At 42.6% G+C, this 20,051-nt stretch overlaps 1 non-coding gene across 1 annotated transcript; it reads left to right on the top strand.

The window, feature by feature from the left end:
• The first annotated feature begins 608 nt into the window (after positions 1 to 608).
• On the top strand, positions 609 to 715 carry LOC111920595 (small nucleolar RNA R71). The gene has a single exon (XR_002859939.2). It is a non-coding gene; the product is annotated as a small nucleolar RNA R71 (small nucleolar RNA).
• The last annotated feature ends 19,336 nt before the right edge of the window (positions 716 to 20,051 follow it).

The raw sequence follows: 20,051 nt of genomic DNA, 5'->3' as shown, positions 1-20,051 counted from the left end.
GCATGGTCCTTGTTTCTTGAATTGCAGCATCATGATCACTATGTCTTTTTTCTGAGGCAGCTACAAATTTGGTGAGCATTTCCTCCAAGCTTGGCTTCCTCTCTTGCACCGGCTCCTCCTTTTGGTAGAACCCTCTCCCTTTTTGCCTAAACCTTTCCTCCTTGGCTTTCTTGTACTCTTCATAAGGGAGCCAATCTTTCTTTTGTTTGTGCCAGTCTTCATCATATCGGTCTCCACTTGAGTAGCACACTTGCGCCTTCTTGTTGCCATTCTCATCTAAATCACAGTCTCTAGTGAGGTGAGGCCCATTGCAGTTTTCACAACCCACCCGAATAGCATGGATTGTTTGATCCATCTTATCCATCCTCTTATCCATGGTTTTTAGCATATCCATGACTGCGGATAAGTCTTCAGTAGCTGCATAAGCGGCTCCCCTAGTGACATCATGTCTAGGGTTGTGATATTCTCTAGAGTGTTTAGAGAACTCTTCAATCAATTCTTTGATCACCGGGGGCGGCTTCTTCGTGAGCGGGCCTTGCGAGTCTAGTAACTGCCTGGTTGTGACATTGACTCCATCATAGAAGATGGATACTTCTTGCTGGCTGTTTAGGTCATGGTGTGGGCAGTTTCTTAGTAAGCTCTTGTACCTCTCCCATGCTTCATATAGCGACTCTCCAGCTTGTTGCTCAAAGTTATCAATGGCCTTCTTCAACTTGGCTATCTTGGAAGGTGGGCAAAAGTGATCAATGAATTCTTCTTTCATCTTGGCCCAAGTGGTGACTGATCCGGGGGGAAGTGACTTGAGCCAGTCTTTTGCAGCTCCTTTGAATGTCACCAGAAGCATACGAAGTAGCTGAGTCTCGCGGGGCACATTTGGAACATTGAAGTAATCAGCTACATCATTGACTTCGTCCAAATGCTTGTAGGCATCTTCATGGTCTTTTCCATAAAAAGGTATTTCTTTAAGTAAGGCTAGGATATGACCCTTTAGCTCGAAGGTAGCAGTCATGGGAATTGCGGGTTGCACAAGTCTCGGGCCGGTGTCGTCGCGCATCCTCTTCTTCCATTCTCCCATGGGGATTTCATCAATGTTAGCCATTGTGATAGCTAACTCTTCCTTGGACTCGGTTTCATGCTCGTATGTCGGGTCCTCTTCTTCCTCGGTCTCGTACTCAATATCTTCCTTATCCGGTTCATTGATTACTAAGGAAGTGCTGGATGCTCCTGATTTGCTGCTCTTCTTTTTCCCAAAAACAGTCTTCAAATTGGACAAAGGTGACTTCTTTGGTGTACTCGAACTCTCCACGTCCTTTCCTTTGTTTCTTTTCAATGCGGTTTCGGGATCTTCAAACGGGGGTACCAGCGGGGTGTTTGATCCTCTGGTCATGAAAGTCCTGAAATAAACAGAATAAAAACGTAAAGAGAACAAAAAAAATGTACTGAAAAAAAAATCGAAAATTAACTGCTAAATATGCTTGTACTCGCCGAGTAGGTGCGACTGCACTCGGCGAGTATCAGTGTGATTTTGAAAAAAATTTAAACTTAATATTAAAACTAAACAGATGCTAAAACCTAATTACTAACTACTAAATTGCAATAAAGTAACTTTATGCAAGTAAACTCACACAAAGGATCGAAAAAATTAGGAATTAGATTAATTATTTAGAACCGTTCCCCAGCAACGACGCCAAAAACTTGATGTGTGTAAAATGCACTTGTTTTATCCCTACTTTTTATTAATAAATTTAGCACACAAAGGCAGTGAACCTATCTTTTAGTGGTATAGTTTAGTAAGTAAGGTATCGAACTCAGGGAACGAAAAATTAAACTAATAACTAATTTTAACTAAAACAATTAATGAAAGTAAAAGGTTTTTCTTCTAGTTTTGCAAGACTAGAAACTTAATCACACCAAATTAACTAATCAACTAAAGAAAACAACTAATTCACCAAATTTGATAAAGATGTTTCTATTTAGGTTCAACCAATTCACTTCTATGGTTATTTTGTATTTATGATAGATTAATTGTTATTGGCTACCAATTATAGTAGTTAGGTTCATGTTCATTACTCCTAACCCTTAGGCAATCAATTAATTCAAGCAGTGATCAAGTGTTTAAACTAATTAATTCCCTAGATTAACAATTTGGATTAAATAAGATTTGTAGTGGTTAATCAATTTAGTGGTTCAATTAACCTCTTGTTTGATGGTTTCTCAAACAAGCTCACACATCAATCTAACTATTGTCTTATTAATCTTAGTTTCATAATCATTAATCCTAAGCATATGATTTAGTGTTCACATAGGCATATGAGGTTAACAACTAAGAGATGTTCATGCAACTTAATTGTCGTCCAATTAACAGAAAATAATTGTGATTAATGCATAAGGTTCTTTAACAAACTTAATTTAATAGATCACCAATAAACAATTAATCAAAAGCTAAGAATTAAACCATAGGAGTTCCTTGGTATTCCCCAAACAGAAACAAAAACGTATTTAGCTCATAGTTGCAGTAAAAAACAAACATAAAAACAGAGTTAGAACCAGAGGGTTCACAGAGTAGGGTCCACGGACCCACAGATTTATATCCTCGAGTGGATAATATGTGCTATGTGTGGTATTTTGGGGAACTCACTAAGCTTTATGCTTACAGTGTTGGTGTTATTTGTTTCAGGTACTAGTGATGACCGTGGGAAGGTGCTGGCTTGATCAGTACACACACACATGATTTTATGTTATCAGATCTTGGGATTTTTATATGGCATGGATTGAGTTTCATACATTGATGTTTTTATGAATGATAAACGATTTGTGTTTTTATAAAATGCGAAAAAAAATTGTTTTAAAATTTACGGTGTTACAAGTTGGTATCAGAGCCTTGGTTTGAGGGATTCGAGTATACCTTCGGGCGTATTTGAACTCAAACTGAGGATTTGAGAAGTACTTTCAAAAAAGAGTAAAGGATTTTTGGAAAAACGCAGAGCAGAGTTATGTGTATGATCAGTCCGCGCCCGAACGGTGATTTCCCAAAATACCCTCATGTTATGTGATATTGATATTGATATGATGTATTCTCATGCTAGAGTAGGCTAGGTACTCCTATTAGGACTAGAGTGGCCTGATTTGTGATGCCTTAGCCTAGGGAGAGGTGAGCTACTATGAGATGCTTGAGAGTGAGTAGGTAGCAGCGACGGGCTTATGAGAGATCTGTTAGAGAGTGGATTATGCATAATAGAGTACTTGGAATTTAGGATCCGAAGAGGAGGACTTGGGGTGTATTCTGATACGGTGCGGACAGTAGTATTGGGCCCGTACTACTGAAAGCACCGGGGCGGTGTACAGCCCAAGTAAGAATCTTTGGAATACCAAGGATCAAGGAGGAATGAGTTGTCGAGTGTGAGTATGCTCGAATGGATTCTAATTTATCGTATGTTGTATTTCAGAGGTAGATCATGGTGAGGACACGTCTTATGCCTGAGAGCAGTGGGGCCAGTGATGAGGAGATCCGCCGGATCATCCATGAGGAGGTGGCTGCGGCCATCAGGGCAGAGATACCAGAGATGTTCGGGTCTATTAAGACCACGTTGATTGAGACCTTCGACGAGCGTTATGCCGCTCTTTCTGAGGCTGTTGTTGCAGCAGCCACCGCAGCTATTGCTGCCGCGAGGCCGCAGGGTGGTGATGCGTTTCTGTTCCGAGAGTTCAGCAACACAAAACCGCCGGAGTTTGATGGGACCTAGGACCCGGTGGCGGCTATGAGATGGATTTCTGACATAGAGGGGTGTTTCTTCACTTGCTCATCTCCTGAGCATTTGAGAGTTCGGTTCGCGCTGAACCAGCTTCGCTTGGGAGCGAAGGACTAGTGGAAATTTGTGACAGCGCACTTTACGCCTGCTGAGCTTGCGGCAGTGACCTGGGAGAGGTTCACTTCTATGTTCCAAGATGAGTACGTTCCCCAAATGGAGAGGGAGCATTTGGCCCAGGAGTTTCTGACCCTCAAGCAGGGTACTGAGTCTGTTACGGTGATTACCAGGATGTTCCACGAGAAGGCGATGTTCTACCCTGAGCACGTGTCCACTGAGCAAGCACGTATGAGCCGATATCTGAGTATTTTGAGGCGAGACATTCGGGAGTTCGTGGCGAACTCCTCGTACTGGACATTTGCCAAGCTTCAGGCAAATTCCCGGCAGAGGGAGATTGAGCTAGAGACTCAGGCCAGGGAGGAGGCGGAGTCTCAGGGGAGGGATCGGCGACCGGCACATTCCCAGCCGGCAGCCAAGCGGGCCAAGCCCGCTGATCCCAAATCGGGGAGCCAGAAGGGCCGCACTTGTGGAAAGTGCGGCAAGGGTCATGATGGAGTATGTAGAGCTGGATCTTGCTACAAATGTGGCAAGGAGGGGCATATGGCCAAGGACTGCCCCAAGGGGTTTGCAGTGTGTTTCCACTGCAACCAGACCGGACACCGGAAGGCGGAGTGTCCGTAGTTGCAGGGATCAGCTCAGCGAGCACCTCAGGGATTTGCCCCTGCCGCCATCAGAGCCACCGAGAGTCGGCTAGTGAAGGTCGAGGCGCCGAGGGCACGAGGGAGAGCCTTTCAGTTGACCGCGGAGGAGGTCCGCGCAGCGCCCGATGTCGTGGCTGGTATGTATTCTTTCGTGTATTTATTTTGATGTTGAGATATTATGCTTATATTATGTTATGCGTAGGTACTTTTCTTGTGACATCTGTACATGCCTTGGTGTTATTTGACTCGGGTGCGAGTCGGTCTTTTGTATCTTTGGCTTTTAGTCAGCATATCAGTGTTAGTCGTGAGGCATTGATTCGGCCTCTGAGAGTTTCCATAGCTGACGAGAGGGTGATATATGCCACGGAGGTTCTCCGGGGGTGCGTGTTCAAGATTTTCGGTGTTGAGTTCCCGATTGATTTGGTTCCTATTGCGATGGGTGATGTCTGTGTCATTGTGGGCATGGACTGGTTGAGCAGATTCAGTGCAGTTATCGACTGCGAGCGACAGCTGGTGACCATACGAGACCCTAGTGGGGGAGTTCTTACGGTGTACGGCGAGGGTACACGTTCTGGATCAGCGTTTTGTCGGCCGCTAGGGTGAGGCAGTGTCTTCAGCAGGGCTGTAAGGGTTTTGTGGTGCATGTGATGGATACGCGGCTGAGAGGCCAAGGTCAGTTGAGGAGGTTCCGATAGTGCGTGAGTTCCCGGATGTATTTCCAGAGGATTTGTCGGGTGTGCCTCCTGTGAGGCAAGTGGAGTTCAGTATCGATTTGGTTCTGGGGGCCGCACCTATCGCTAAGGTGCCTTATCGCCTTGCACCTCTAGAGATGCAAGAGTTATCCTCGTAGCTTCAGGAGCTGCTGAGGAAGGGGTTTATTCGTCTGAGCAGCTCACCGTGGGGATCCTGTTTGTCAAGAAGAAGGATGGTTCACACCGGATGTGCATTGATTACTGGGAGTTGAACAAGCTGACGGTCAAGAACCGTTACCCGTTGTCGAGGATAGATGATTTGTTCGATCAGTTACAGGGAGCATCTTGGTTCTCCAAGATCGATTTGAGGTCTGGATATCATCAAGTGAGGGTGTGAGATGAGGACATCCAGAAGACAGCGTTCAGGACGCGTTATGGGCATTACAAGTTTGTGGTGATGCCTTTCGGGCTCACCAATGCCCTGGCAGTGTTCATGGATCTCATGAACCGAGTGTGCAGGCCGATGCTAGATCGGTCAGTGATTGTATTCATCGATGACATTTTGGTATATTCGAGATCTAGAGAGTAGCACGAGGAACATCTGAGGGAGATCCTCGGAGTTCTGAGATCGGAGAGGCTTTATGCCAAATTCTCCAAGTTTGATTTCTGGTTGCGAGAGGTCCAGTTCCTGGGTCATCTCGTTAACCATAAAGGGATATTGGTCGACCCGGCCAAAGTTGAGGCGGTGATGAGTTGGGAGGTGCCGAGGTCACCCTCCAAGATCAGGAGTTTTCTAGGGTTGGCAGGTTATTATCGGAGATTTATCAAGGATTTCTCTAAGATCGCAGTGCCACTCACCAGGTTGACCCGGAAGGGTGTCGCTTTTTCATGGGGCCCCGAGCAGCTGGCCTCCTTTGAGACGCTTTGCCAAAGGTTATGCGAAGCCCCGGTGTTAGCCCTCTCGGAGGGGATGTAGGATTTTGTGGTATACTAGGATGCATCGATCTTGGGGTTGGGAGCGGTGCTGATGCAGAGAGGGCATCTGATAGCATGCGCATCGAGGCAGCTGAAACATCATAAGACGAGGTATCCCACCCATGATCTAGAGTTGGGGGCAGTGGTGTTTGCCCTCAAGATTTGGTGTCACTATCTGTATAGGGTTCGGTGTACGATATACACGGACCATAAGAGCCTGAAGTATTTGATGGATCAGCCCAACCTAAATATGAGGCAGAGGAGGTTGTTGGATGTGGTCAAAGATTATGATTGTGAGATTCTGTACCATCCGGGCAAGGCTAATGTGGTAGCCGACGCCCTGAGTCGCAGGGCGGAGAGCGCCCCATTGCGAGGTGTATGTTTGCGATTGACCGTGATGGCTCCGGTGTTGGACACAATTCGTGGAGCATAGGCTGGGGCCGTGAGATTGGAGAACCAGAAGAGGGAGAGAGTTGTTGGGTTGGTATCGGAGTTCGTTACCGATAGTCAGGGGCTTATGACCTTTCAGGGGCGTATATGGGTACCGTTTGTGGGAGGGGCGCGTACCATTTTGATGGAAGATGCTCATCGGTCAAAATTTTTGATCCATCCTGGGGCCACTAAGATGTATTTGGACCTGAGGAGGGAGTATTGGTGGCCCTGTATGAAGAGGGATGTTGCGTGGTTTGTTGAGAGGTGCTTAACCTGCCGTAGGGTTAAGGCCGAGCACCAGAGACCGCATGGTAAGTTGCAGCCGTTGGAGGTTCCCGAATGGAAGGGGGAACAGATCACCATGGATTTTATCACCAAATTGCCAAGGACAGCTAGGGGAGTCGATGCAATTTGGGTGATTGTGGACAGGTTGACGAAGAGCGCCCACTTCCTTGCTGTTAGTGAGAGCTCATCCATAGAGAAGTTAGCAGAGATGTACGTGAGGGAAGTGGTGTCTCAGCATGGGGTGCTGATCTCGATTGTCTCAGACCGGGATGTACATTTCACTTCCAGATTCTGGAAGAAGTTTCATGAGGAGTTGGGTACTAGGCTGCATTTTAGTACCGCATATCACCCCCAGACAGACGGACAGAGTGAGCGGACGATTCAGACGCTCGAGGATATGCTCCGGGCATGTGTGCTGGATTTCGGGGGGAGTTGGGATACGTACTTGCCCTTGGCGGAGTTTTCCTACAACAACAGCCATCATTTAAGCATTGGTATGCCGCCCTTTGAGTTGTTGTATGGGAGGAGGTGTCGGACCCCCATTTGCTGGGGAGAGGTCGGACAACATGTGATGGGCAGTACATAGATCGTGCTTCAGACGACAGAGCAGATCCAACAGGTCAGGCAGAGGTTGTTGACCGCTCAGAGTCGTCAGAAGAGTTATGCGGACAGACGCCGGTCCGAGCTTGAGTTTCAGGTCGGCGACTTTGTGCTCCTGAAGGTCTCTCCTTGGAAAGGAGTGATTCGATTTAGGAAGAGGGGCAAGTTGGGGCCCCGATATATTGGTCCATTCCGGGTGGTCGCGGGGGTAGGCAGGGTAGCCTATCGTTTGGATTTGCCAGCAGAGTTGGGGCAGATTCACGACACTTTCCATGTGTCGCAACTGCGGAAGTGTATAGCCGATGAGTCGGCAGTGGTTCCATTAGAGGATATTCAAGTGGATGCGAGCCTGAATTATGCTGAGAGACCAGTGGCAATCAGAGATCGGAAAATCAAGGTTCTAAGGAACAAGGAGGTACCCTTGGTCTTGGTTCAGTGGCAGCATCGGAAGGGGTCCGAGATGACTTGGGAGCCGGAGCGTGAGATGCATGAGCAGCATCCGGAGTTATTTGCAGAGCGAGACTTCGAGGGCGAACTCTAGTTCTAGTGGGGGAGAATTGTAATAGCCCGGATTCCCAGGTATTATTCATTCTTATATTTTTGGTGATTTGTGAGGAGACTCGGCGAGTTGGAGCCCAAACTCGCCGAGTATAATCGCGACTTTGGGCATGAGTTCGCGTCTGGACTCGGCGAGTCCATGCTGTTTAATGAAACCCTAATTCCCCGGGTTTGGAGCCTATTTAAGGGCACTTATAGCCTCCCATTGCGGCTACCAGTCCCTTGAGAGAACCCTAAGAGAGCTAATTCGTTTTGGGAGAGAGGAAGTCACTTTTGGGCCTTTGTATTCCTTGTTTAGCAAGAAGAAGGTGGCAAGAGCAAGGAGGAGGTGAGATTCCAGCAGATCCAGAGTCCAGAGGCTTCATTTTGAGGTCATAGTTCGAACCTCCTTCAGTTTTAGGGTTGATCTTTAGAGTTAGGGTTTTCTAACCCCTTTGGAGAGTGATTATATGAAGAAAATGGTCCTTTTTCGAGTTTGTGCCTTGGATCTGAACTCAAAGAGGTCCAGAGACCTTAACCCTTGGAGCTTTTTGGGTTATTATGGAGTTATTGGACCTAGGTTGTCATTTTTGGGGCCAAATCTCATTTTGATGCCTTGTGGGGGTTATACAAGCATCAAGTTTCGAACTTTACGTGACATTCATGCTTGGGAAGGCCAGATCTATGGTTTGGGAAAGTAGATCTGACCTCAGAAGGTCATTAGAGTTTGTGCATGGCATGAACTCGCCGAGTTGTTCTTGAGACTCGGCGAGTAGGGTTGGGGTTTCGCGTAAATTGTTCAATGAGTAGACTTGCTGGGTTGGGGGATGACCCAGTGAGTCAGGGAGAGTCAATAGGGGGCTGAGTCAAGCCTGAACTCGCCGAGTTGTTCTTGAGACTCGACGAGTTGAGTCGTGGTTGCCCCGCGATTCATGCCAGGTGGAACTCGTCGAGTTAGGGAAGTACTCGACGTGTCAAGAGAGGATCCTAGGGAGTCAGTGAACACGTATAGACTCGCCGGCTCGCTCTAGTGCACTCGCCGAGTCCGGTTAAAGTTGACCGTTGACCGTTGACCAGAGTTGACCAGTGTTGACTTGATAGGGTAATCAACCTTAGTTGTGAAAGTGTTAATTAGAGATATATTGTGTTATAGGAGGATTATAGCTCGGGGGATCGAGCGCGAGTGATCTCCGAGATTTGCGAGTTATCGAGATACGCAAGGTGAGTCTTCTCACTATACTTTACCTTGAATAGGTAATCAGAGTTATGTGACAGAGTATTTGTATGCTATATTTATGTTATGTGTTGTACTGCATTATTTCTATGTGATTTATGTTGTGCATGTTTATAGAGTTGGAACCGGAAGGTTCACAGAGTTAGAACCAGAGGGTTCACAGAGTAGGGTCCACGGACCCACAGAGTTATAGCCTCGAGTGGCTAATATGTGCTATGTGTGGTATTTTGGGGAACTCACTAAGCTTTGTGCTTACAGTGTTGGTGTTATTTGTTTCAGGTACTAGTGATGACCGTGGGAAGGCGCCGGTTTGATCAGTACACACACACGGGATTTTATGTTATCAGATCTTGAGATTTTTATATGGCATGGATTGAGTTTCAAACATTGATGTTTTTATGAATGATAAATGATTTGTGTTTTTATAAAATGCGAAAAAAAATGTTTTCAAATTTACGATGTTACAGTTCTCCAAGTGTGAGTTCTGGTTGCGCGATGTGCAGTTTCTTGGGCACCTTGTCAATCAGGACGGGATTTCGGTGGATTCGGCCAAGGTGGAGGCCATGATGAGGTGGGAGGTTCCGAAGTCTCCATCCGAGATTCGGAGTTTCCTAGGATTAGCGGGCTGCTATCGGAGATTCATTTAGGACTTCTCCAAGATAGCCATACCCCTGACACGGCTGACTAAGAAAGCCGTGGTCTTTCGATGGGGGCCTGAGCAGCAGGCAGCATTTGAGGTTCTGAGACAAAGATTGTGCGAGGCGCCATTCTTAGCCCTGCCAGAGGGCGTAGAGGATTTTGTGGTATATTGTGACGCGTCCATTTCAGGGCTGGGCGCGGTACTGATGCAGAGAGGTCATGTCATTGCCTACGCTTCGAGGCAGCTGAAGCCTCACGAGGCGAACTACTCGACGCACAATTTAGAGCTGGGGGCGATGCTATTCACCCCCAAGATTTGACGACATTACCTTTATGGGGTTCGGTGTACCATTTACACGGACCACAAGAGTTTCAGGTACCTCATGGATCAGCCGAATTTGAACATGAGGCAGCGTCAATGGCTCGATGTGGTGAAGGATTATGATTGTGAGATCCTTTACCACCCAGGGAAGGCCAATGTGGTGGCCGATGCGATTAGCCGCAAGGCGGCGCCGATCAGGGATATTTGCATGCAGATGACAGTGGTGACTCCGCTTTTGGAGCGGATTCGGGAGGCCCAACAGGAGGCCATGAAGGAGGAACATCGGAAGAGTAAGCGCGTATTGGGTCATGTTTCCTCCTTTGACTATGATAGCAGGGGATTCTTGACAATACACCGCAGGGTGTAGGTGCCGTACCTCGGAGGTGTGCGTCAGGTCTTGATGGAGGAGGCGCACAAATCTCGATTCTCCATTCATCCCGGGGCGACGAAGATGTATAGGGATCTTCTTCGGGGCTATTGGTGGCCCTGCATGAAGTGGGATGTGGCTTGGTACGTCGAGCGGTGCTTGACCTGCAGGAAGGTCAAGGCCGAGCATCAGAGACTGCACGACAAGATGCAGCCGTTGGATATCCCGTTGTGGAAATGGGAAGATATTACGATGGATTTTATCACGAAGCTACCCAGGACCGCGCGGGGAGTGGATTCTATATGGGTCATCGTGGACCGATTGACCAAGAGCGCCCATTTTATCCCAATTCAGGAGAGCATCTCGGCCGAGAAGTTGGCCGACATCTATATCAGGGAGATAGTGGCGCGGCACGGGGTGCCAGTATCAGTGATTTCAGACAGAGATGTGCGTTTTACTTCCAGGTTTTGGAAGAAGTTCCATGACGAGTTGGGTACTCGTTTGCATTTCAGCACCGCTTTTCACCCACAAACGGATGGTCAGAGCGAGCGGACCATCCAAATGTTAGAGGATATGTTGCGGGCATGTGTTCTGGATTTCGGAGGTAATTAGGATACCTACCTCCCGTTGGCAGAATTCTCATATAATAATAGTTATCATGCGAGCATCGACCGTCCTCCCTTCGAGATGTTGTATGGAAGGAGGTGCACAACCCCGATATCTTGGGGAGAGGTTGGCCAGAGGGTCATGGGAAGCACCGAAGTGGTGCTTCAGACGACAGAGAAGATCCAGCAGGTCCGGAGTAGGCTCCAGACTGCCCAGAGTCGTCAGAAAAGTTATGCCGACAAGCGCCGTTCAGACTTGGAATTCCAAGTCGGGGATATGGTTCTCCTGAAGGTGTCACCATGGAAAGGCGTTATCCGATTCAGGAAGCGAGGCAAGTTGGGCCCAAGGTTCATCGGGCCATTCAGGGTTGTAGCCTGGGTGGGCAAGGTGGCGTATAGGTTGGATCTGCCAGCCGAACTCAGCCAGATCCACAACACTTTCCACGTCTCTCAATTGCGGAAGTGTTTGGTAGACAACTCGGCAGTGGTGCCTTTGGAGGGTATTCAGGTCGATGACAACCTGAATTACATCGAGCGGCCTGTGGCAATCCTTGACAGGAAGTCGAAGGATCTAAGGAACAAGAGGTTGGAACTCGTGAAGCTGCAATGGAAGCACCGGAAGGGATCAGAGTGGACTTGGGAGACGGTGGAAGAGATGATGGAGCACTACCCGGAGCTGTTTCAGGATCGATCAGCAGACTTCGAGGACGAAGTCTAAAATAAGTGGGAGAGATTTGTAGCACCTGGTTCCTGGTACGTACTCCTTGTGAATAATATTTTAATTTTGTGCATTTTTGCCTTGGACTCGGCAAGTTGAAGGACCAACTCGCCGAGTAGGAGCGGGATAAGGCGCGGGGTTTGAACTTTGGACTCGGCAAGTCGGTCCCCGGACTCGGCGAGTAGACCCTGTTTGGACAAAAACCATAATCCGGGTGTTTGCACCCTATTTAAACGCTCTAACTTGGCCTCCTTTGTCCCTAACACTTCCAAAGAGCTGTAGAAAGAAACCCTAGCCCCCATATTGTTCTTGAGAGTGATTTTGGCTTTGTGGAGAAGGTTTGGAGCTTAGAGGAAGGAATAGGAGGTTGAAGTGTGCAAGGAGGGGAGGTAGATCCGGAATCTACACTGTGAGAAGCTTCCATTCAGGTAGAAAAGTTCTTACCTTGATCACTAGTTCATTAGATCCCCTTTTTGTCCCAAATTAGTGGTTTTCAAGCCCTAAAACCTCAAACTCCAAGTATTTATGCTCTAAGTTCTGAAAGGACTTCAGATTGGGATCTTATGGACATCATAGAAGTATAAAGTCTCTGTGGTTGGAGTTATTGAGGTCCCTATTGAGTGTATGACCTCTTAAAGAGCTTGGATTTGCCATCATGAGCTTATAGGGCCATGCATGCACATAAAGTTTGCAACTTTACGTGAGAAGCATGCCCTAGGAGCATAGATCTATGGTTTAGAAGCGTTGCATGTCTCAGATTTGGTCTGTATGGGAAGTGGGTCGGAGGGACTCGGCGAGTTCCAAAGTGGAACTCGGCGAGTTCTATGAAGATGGTCTTAGACTCGGCGAGTCCTATGAAGATTGCCTGGAACTCGCCGAGTTGTTCTTCAAACTCGGCGAGTCATATGAACTTTCACTGAGTAAGAGGGGTTTAAGCGTTGAAGGTCCAACCCTTCGAATCTGCACGTGGAATTAGCAATTTAACGTGTAGCAATAGTCCCAGAACCCCAAATCCTCTTAAGGGATGCTCTGGTGAGGATTTGGAAGTGAGTATGAGATCTGCTCGTAGCACTCGGTGAGTTGTTCTTGGGCTCGACGAGTCGGATCACGAGTCGGTTCTATTGTCCCGAGTAGTGAGTTAAGGGTGAATCAGTGAGTGGGAAGAGGGACTTGGCGAGTAGGACCGGGTTAGTAGGAGAAGGACTCGGTGAGTTTGTGCCACGACTCGGCGAGTCCAGTCAACTGGGAGTTGAACTTGACCAAGGAGTTGACCTTGTACTAGGGATGGGTCAGTCAATTGACCTAAGGATATTTATGAGTGGCTAATTTATGTTTATGGGTTTGTAGCCGGAGGATTACCGGTGCAGCAGCCAGACGTCTAGCAGTCAGACTTTCAGCAACTACTTTTCGAGGTGAGTTTCCTTCCAGTAGTAACGGGTCTAAGGCACCAAGGCCGGCCCGTATAGACGATATGTTAGTGTCGGAGTGTGGGCAGAGCCTGTATCTCATGGTTGAGCTTGATTATGACATATGCCAGTATGATAGAATTGTTTATACTCGTTGTCTGTGTGATACTTGTATGTTATGGTTTAGCAGCTGAGTGTGGGCGAGGCCCGTATCTCTCTGAAAGTGGAGTGTGGGCGAGGCCCGTATCTCTCAGATAGCAGAGTGTGGGCGAGGCCCGTATCTCTCAGATAAGGGAATGTGGGCGAGGCCCGTATCTCCCAGATAGCGGCGTGTGGGCGAGGCCCGTATCTCCCAGCTAGCGGAGTGTGGGCAAGGCCCGTATCTTCATGAGTATGGGCGAGGCCCGTATCTCCTAGCTGTTCATTGTATGTCTGTATGGTATGAGGTATTATGGGGGAACTCACTAAGCTTCGTGATTACAGTTTGCAGTTTTGTTTTCACGTACCTCTTCTTCAAGGGGAAGGAGCTGGTACGATAGCGGCACATCATACACGCATCTTGTTTTCCGCACCATGGGTCATTCTGGGATTTTGTACTGTGATAGTTGATTGTTTTCATGTTTCGGTTTTCAGTCATAAAACTTCTTATGAATTTCTACTCCTCTCACATACTGACATACACATATTGAATTAAGATATTAGATATACATATTGAATTAATATATACATAAAAGTAAAAGTATGTATACATAATTTTCTATTTATTAATTTATTATTCATGTTGATTTATTATATTTTTTAATTTAATATTCATTATTCTAAAGTAAATGTTGATTTATTTGCATATAAATTCATAAGAATTATACATCGGTACATGTTGGACTAAGATATATATTTATTGTTTTGATATGAAACTAATTTATATCATAAGTATTATATATTATCTTTTTAAAATAAAAAATCATTTGTTTATTGTAGTGGATATCAACATGAAAAAACAATCAACTATTGGTGAGTTTTTTAAAAGAAAACACCCAAGTTTTGTTCAAGATTCCGAAAAGATTAGTTTAGAGACAATTATAAAAGACTTAAAAAATGCAAAAGATCGTCGCGCTCCACTTTGATAAACAATGTAACAATCTTTATATTAGTTTTCGTGTTTACACTTTTGATATGTCATTATTTTGAACCAAATAAAACTTGTTAATATAATTTAATTATGAAGTTTTGATATGTCATAATATAGTTCAATTATGAAGTTTTGATTTCGGCCCCTCTAGCTGTAGTGTTTGTGTTCCGCCCCTAGTCATATCACTGATAAATGTGTCACCGTCCGAAGTTATATGGAATCCATACATCTTGGGTGGTACGCTAACTCTACTGGATCGACGAAGAGATAATGACTTGTCAACCATTTCAACTAGAACCTCTTCCTCTGGTTGAGTGCTAGTGTCTTCTAAGGCTCTTTTATTGGTTGACTATTGAATCTCTTCAAGGTCAATTGCACTCCCACGGTCCTCTATAAATATGAGTCTCTCTCTCATGAAAGACTCCCCTTTGAGTTACAAAGATCACATTCTCACTAGGTCTGTAAAACAAGTATCCAAAATACTTATGTGGGTAACCAATGAAAATACACCTCTCACTTCTAAGTTCTAGCTTGTCATGAGTCTCTTATCTAACAAAAGATTCATAACTCAATCCTTGATATGGTCTAGTGAGGGAACTTTCCATCTTCACCTCTTGTGAGGTGTTTTGGCAACCGTCTTGGTAGGCACAAGATTAATGATATGGGTGGTTGTCTCTAAGACGTACCCCCAGAAAGAAATAGGAAGAGAAACTCGAATCATCATGGAACAGACCATGTCTAACAAGGTCTGATTAAGCCTCTCTGTGACACCATTAAGTTGTGTCCTAGGAGAAGTCAATTGTGAAACTATTTGATATTCCTTTAGATAGTCGTGGAGAGACAATCGTTTTTTTTTTAAATCACATGGATGTAGTCTGTTAAAATTTTAAAGTTTGGACTATACTGTGATTTTAAACAAACCACAAGGACCATTTATGTAATTTACTCTTAAAAAAATAAAATTATATTTTAAAAATCGTTATATATATATATATAGATATATATATATATATATATATATATATATATATATATATATATATAAAAGCAAAAAACTCCTCTTATTTTGTTGGTAACCAGTTTACCAAATAAAATGGTCAAAATACAAACAATTACTGTTCTTGGGACTTAACTAACTAAAAAAAGATATGGACTAGATCCTTAATAGGGTCAAAACACAAGGAATTTTCAGTAGATTTCTCGTGTGTATATTATCTTCATCCTATAATTAATAATGACATTTAACCTACCTAATACATATCGCCAAATCCTAAAACAATCTAGTTGTCGATGAATATATATATATATATATATATATATATATATATATATAGAGAGAGAGAGAGAGAGAGAGTTAGGTTCAAATGTTTTCACTATCTATTGTGTGCATGTATGACTGATTCTGTACCAATCATTTTAGTTATTTTAAGAAAGTAATTAATGCATATTAAATGTTGAAGATGTAATTAATACCTATTATATCTTCAACATGTAATATACATTAATTACTTTCTTAAAATAACTAAAATGATTGGTCCAGAATCAGTCATACATGCACACAATAGATAGTGAAAACAAAATAACCTAACCCTATATATATATATATATATATATATATATATATATATATATATATATATATATATATATATATATATATATATATATATATATAGGGATGAGAATTTGGCCCGAAAACCCAAACCGAACCGAAACCCGAACCGAACCGAACCGAATTAGGCCCGAATAAGCAATTCGATTCGGTTTTCGGGTATCCATATGAGGCTTATTCGGTTTTCGGGTTATTCGGTTCAGGTTACCCGAATAAGGGCTTATTCGGGCCAAATGGACCGAACCGAATTTGAAAAGTCACATTTTTTCACCTTGATCGATAGCTTATTCGGTCTTGTACTCTTGTGTTCTACCGATCGTAACCCAATACCCACGTAACCTTGAAACAAAAAAATCAACGTAATCGATCCCAATAGCGTAATACACCAAATCGATGACATGAATATTTGATCGATCGAGAGTTTTTCTCATCCCTACTTGCGAGTTGCGGCTGCTGCCTTGATCGATCTACTGCCTTGAACGTTAATCTGTGTTATTTGTGTTTATATTCTTAGTACACAAATTCTAACTCTTTTTGCACCTTTGAAACGATTATATATACTTTTTATTATTTTTAATTAACAAATTTGTTTCTTTAAAATATTTGTTATGAAATCATAAACTACAAAAGTCATACAAAATACAATAATTATAATCACATTGTAAATGTTATTTGGGTTATTCAGGTTTAACAATCATAATAGGTCATCAATCATCTTGTATATGATATTTGGTTATTCGGGCCGGAACTGAACCGAACCGAACTGAATAAAATAGGAACCGAACCAAACCCGTATTGCTTATTTGGTTCGATTTTCGATTCATACAATTACCCTTATTCGGTTCTCGGGTTATTCGGGTTCGGGTCGGTTCGGTTCGGTTCTGACCCGAATAACATCCCTATATATATATATATATATATATATATATAGACAGAAGATTCGTCTATGCTTTCACCGATAATCACATCCAACTACAGACTCACATATCTAAATCATCTTATATTGACTTACTATAAATATTCAAAGATGTATCACACGAGTTTCTGATACCAATTAGACGTATGGCATGTCCACACGAAATATATATACATGATATCATGAGCCCATAGCGAGTTCACTTCTTGAAAATGCGGTGTTGTGAATTCATGGGCTTTTCTTCGTGGTCTCGGTAGTTGTTTTGTAATCAAAATGAAAAGGTGGGTAGCTAAGGTGTTGTTTGTTTTTTTTTTTTCGGAAAAAGCTCTTTTTTAAGCACTTTTTTCTGTGGGCAAAAAGATATTTACTGCTACAAAGTGTTAAAGTGTGTTTTTTTAGAAGTCTACAGACTGCAAAACGTATGCACGTTAAAAGACCTTGGCTAATGTCTTCGTGCTAGAAGACCTTTCTTGTAGACCTCTATTAAACAATATATATATATATATATATATATATATATATATATATATATATATATATATATATATATATATATATAAAGAAAATATAAAGACCTAAAATTAGGTCATGCCTCTTTTCTAAAAGAAAGCACCGAACAGCTCCTTCTTTATCCGTTTGAGAGAAACCCTAGTGTGTCAGTGTGTGTTCTTGGTGTAAAAGTGTTCCTTCTTGGCTTTTCAAGGTTCTTTGAAGAATGAAAGGGTGATTCAAGCATGTGGTGGCACTTGTTGTTATTGAGGGATGCTTCTACAACTATCCTTAGGCTCCAGAAGGTATATAGTTCATACCTTTCTATTCTATGGGTTGCTTATGATGTGATTAAGTCATTTTTTGGATTTTAGAAATGGATCCTTGGAGTTTGAAGCAACTCCAAGACCGTGGATAAGGTTTATGCTAGTTTTTGGATCACATGATCTCATAAAGTTTACATCTTGATCATAAAAACCAACCATACATGAGTTCTCTAGGTCTTTTAGTCCCTTTTGAGTCAAGGTTTAAAATCTAGGCTTCTAGAGGTTAGAGAAGAGATAAAGTTGGAAACTATATCCATGTATGGCCTTAATTGATCTAGATCTGAGCCTTGGAGCTCTAAAAATAAGGATTAAGAGCTTAATGAATTAAGCTGGTCAGGACTTTATCACGGTGTAGCAATCTTGTTGACATGGCGTGGTGGTAAGAGAATTCGTGATCATTTTGGCATTTAGCCACCATGACGTGACCATGGTGTTGGCCACGACGTGGCATATCGGCTGTTGACTTTTGACTAGGTTGACTTTTGTTGTTAACGTGGGGGCGTTATGTTGTAGATTGAGGATTTGTCTCTAATTGATGTATATGTGGTTTGTAGTATTTGTCTTTACTTCCGTGTGAGCTGCGGTGTTTATCTGTTCGTATGTGAGGTGAATTTTCTCACTATACTTTGTACTACAATATGTATCATTTATGTGTTACGATGTTGATATGTTTTAGTGATTTGTTAGACCGGTAAATCTGTTATAATTACATGTGTTTGCTTGTTATTTTATTTGCATATGTTGACATATTATGGTTAGGTTTAGGCGGTCCAGCTGTGTGATGTAGGCCAAGAGACCCGGACAGTTCAGTTTATATTATAGTCCCAAGGGGAGCGGTCCGGCTTGGATATTATAGGTTCAGGTGGCGGTCCAACTTTGTGTTATAGGCATGTGTGTGTGCATCCTATGTGTATTGTTATGTGGGGTATTTTGGAAAACTCACTAAACTTTGGCTTACAATTGTGAATTTAAATGTTTTAGGTACTTTTGAGGACCACCACAAGGTGAAGGCATGATTGTGCATGTTATCCATTGGTCCTTATAGTTTGAGAGATGTTATGATTTCGATACTTTGATTATATGTCATGTGTTGAAACAATTATTTTGATAACTAATGGTTTTATGGAAAACGACTTTTATTTTCTTTAAAGTGAAAATTTTTACTATGATTTTTGAGACATTACACACATGGGCAGATGACTTGCTGAACTGGTCAAAAAAGACTAAATTGAAAGAATGAGACTTTTTCTTGGGCATAAATATGTACCTTCGAACGGATTTTATGCAAAGAATTCATATTATTTTGGGAATTTTTTTGATAAAATCCTATTTTTTTTAACAGAAAAGTTTCAATTATTTAATTTTACACGATAATCCGTCATTACCTGTTGAAATAAAAATAAGGATTTTTTTTTTTGTTAATTTGAGGAAAATATTAAATAATCGAGACTTTTCTGTTCAAAATTATTCTTTAGGATTTCATCAAAAATTTCCCAAAATAATGAGAATTTTCTACATAAAACCCCTTTATAATAAAAAAAATTAGGATTATTTTGTTTTCCCAAAATAATGAGATTTTTTTTCTAAATTATAAGATAATCCACATACTTTTTTAAAAATGACTTATCAACTTATAACTTCTTTAACACAATACAAACTAATCCATACACATTTTAAAAAACTATTTTTTGTTACTACATGAACTAATAAACATTTTTGTCGAAAAATGCTTATTGACTAATAAGCAATCCCAAACACTTAGGCCCTGTTTGATAGTTTCTGAATGAGAAATTGCTGACTGCGAAATATCTGTCTGAGTAAGATATTCTGGCTGAGTAAGAAATCATGCCGTTTGATTGAAAATCTGACTGAATATGCTGACTAGTGCAAAATGACTATTTTACCCTGATGTTCTACGCGTTTCTATACAATATGATGATAATATTAATAACAACAACAACAACAACAATAATAATAATAATAATAATAATAATAATAATAATAATAATAAATGTGTTATTAATCTATTAAACCACATATTAGATTACTACCAAAGATAAGTGTCTTTAATTATATATTATTAGTATATAAAATAATAACAATTCAAAAATAAATTCATGGTAGTTATGAGATTATTTTTAGTTGTATAATCCAAGATACACGTATTGGGCTTTTATTTTTTTCTTTTAAAACCCTAGGAGTTATTAAAAAGAAAAGAGGCGTCAATTTATCTCCAATTTTTGGAGTGTTTCCTTTAGTG

The sequence above is a fragment of the Lactuca sativa genome, chromosome 5, assembly GCF_002870075.4.
Source record: "Lactuca sativa cultivar Salinas chromosome 5, Lsat_Salinas_v11, whole genome shotgun sequence".
Taxonomy (NCBI): Eukaryota; Viridiplantae; Streptophyta; class Magnoliopsida; order Asterales; family Asteraceae; genus Lactuca; species Lactuca sativa.
This window is presented reverse-complemented; position numbering and strand designations above follow the sequence as displayed.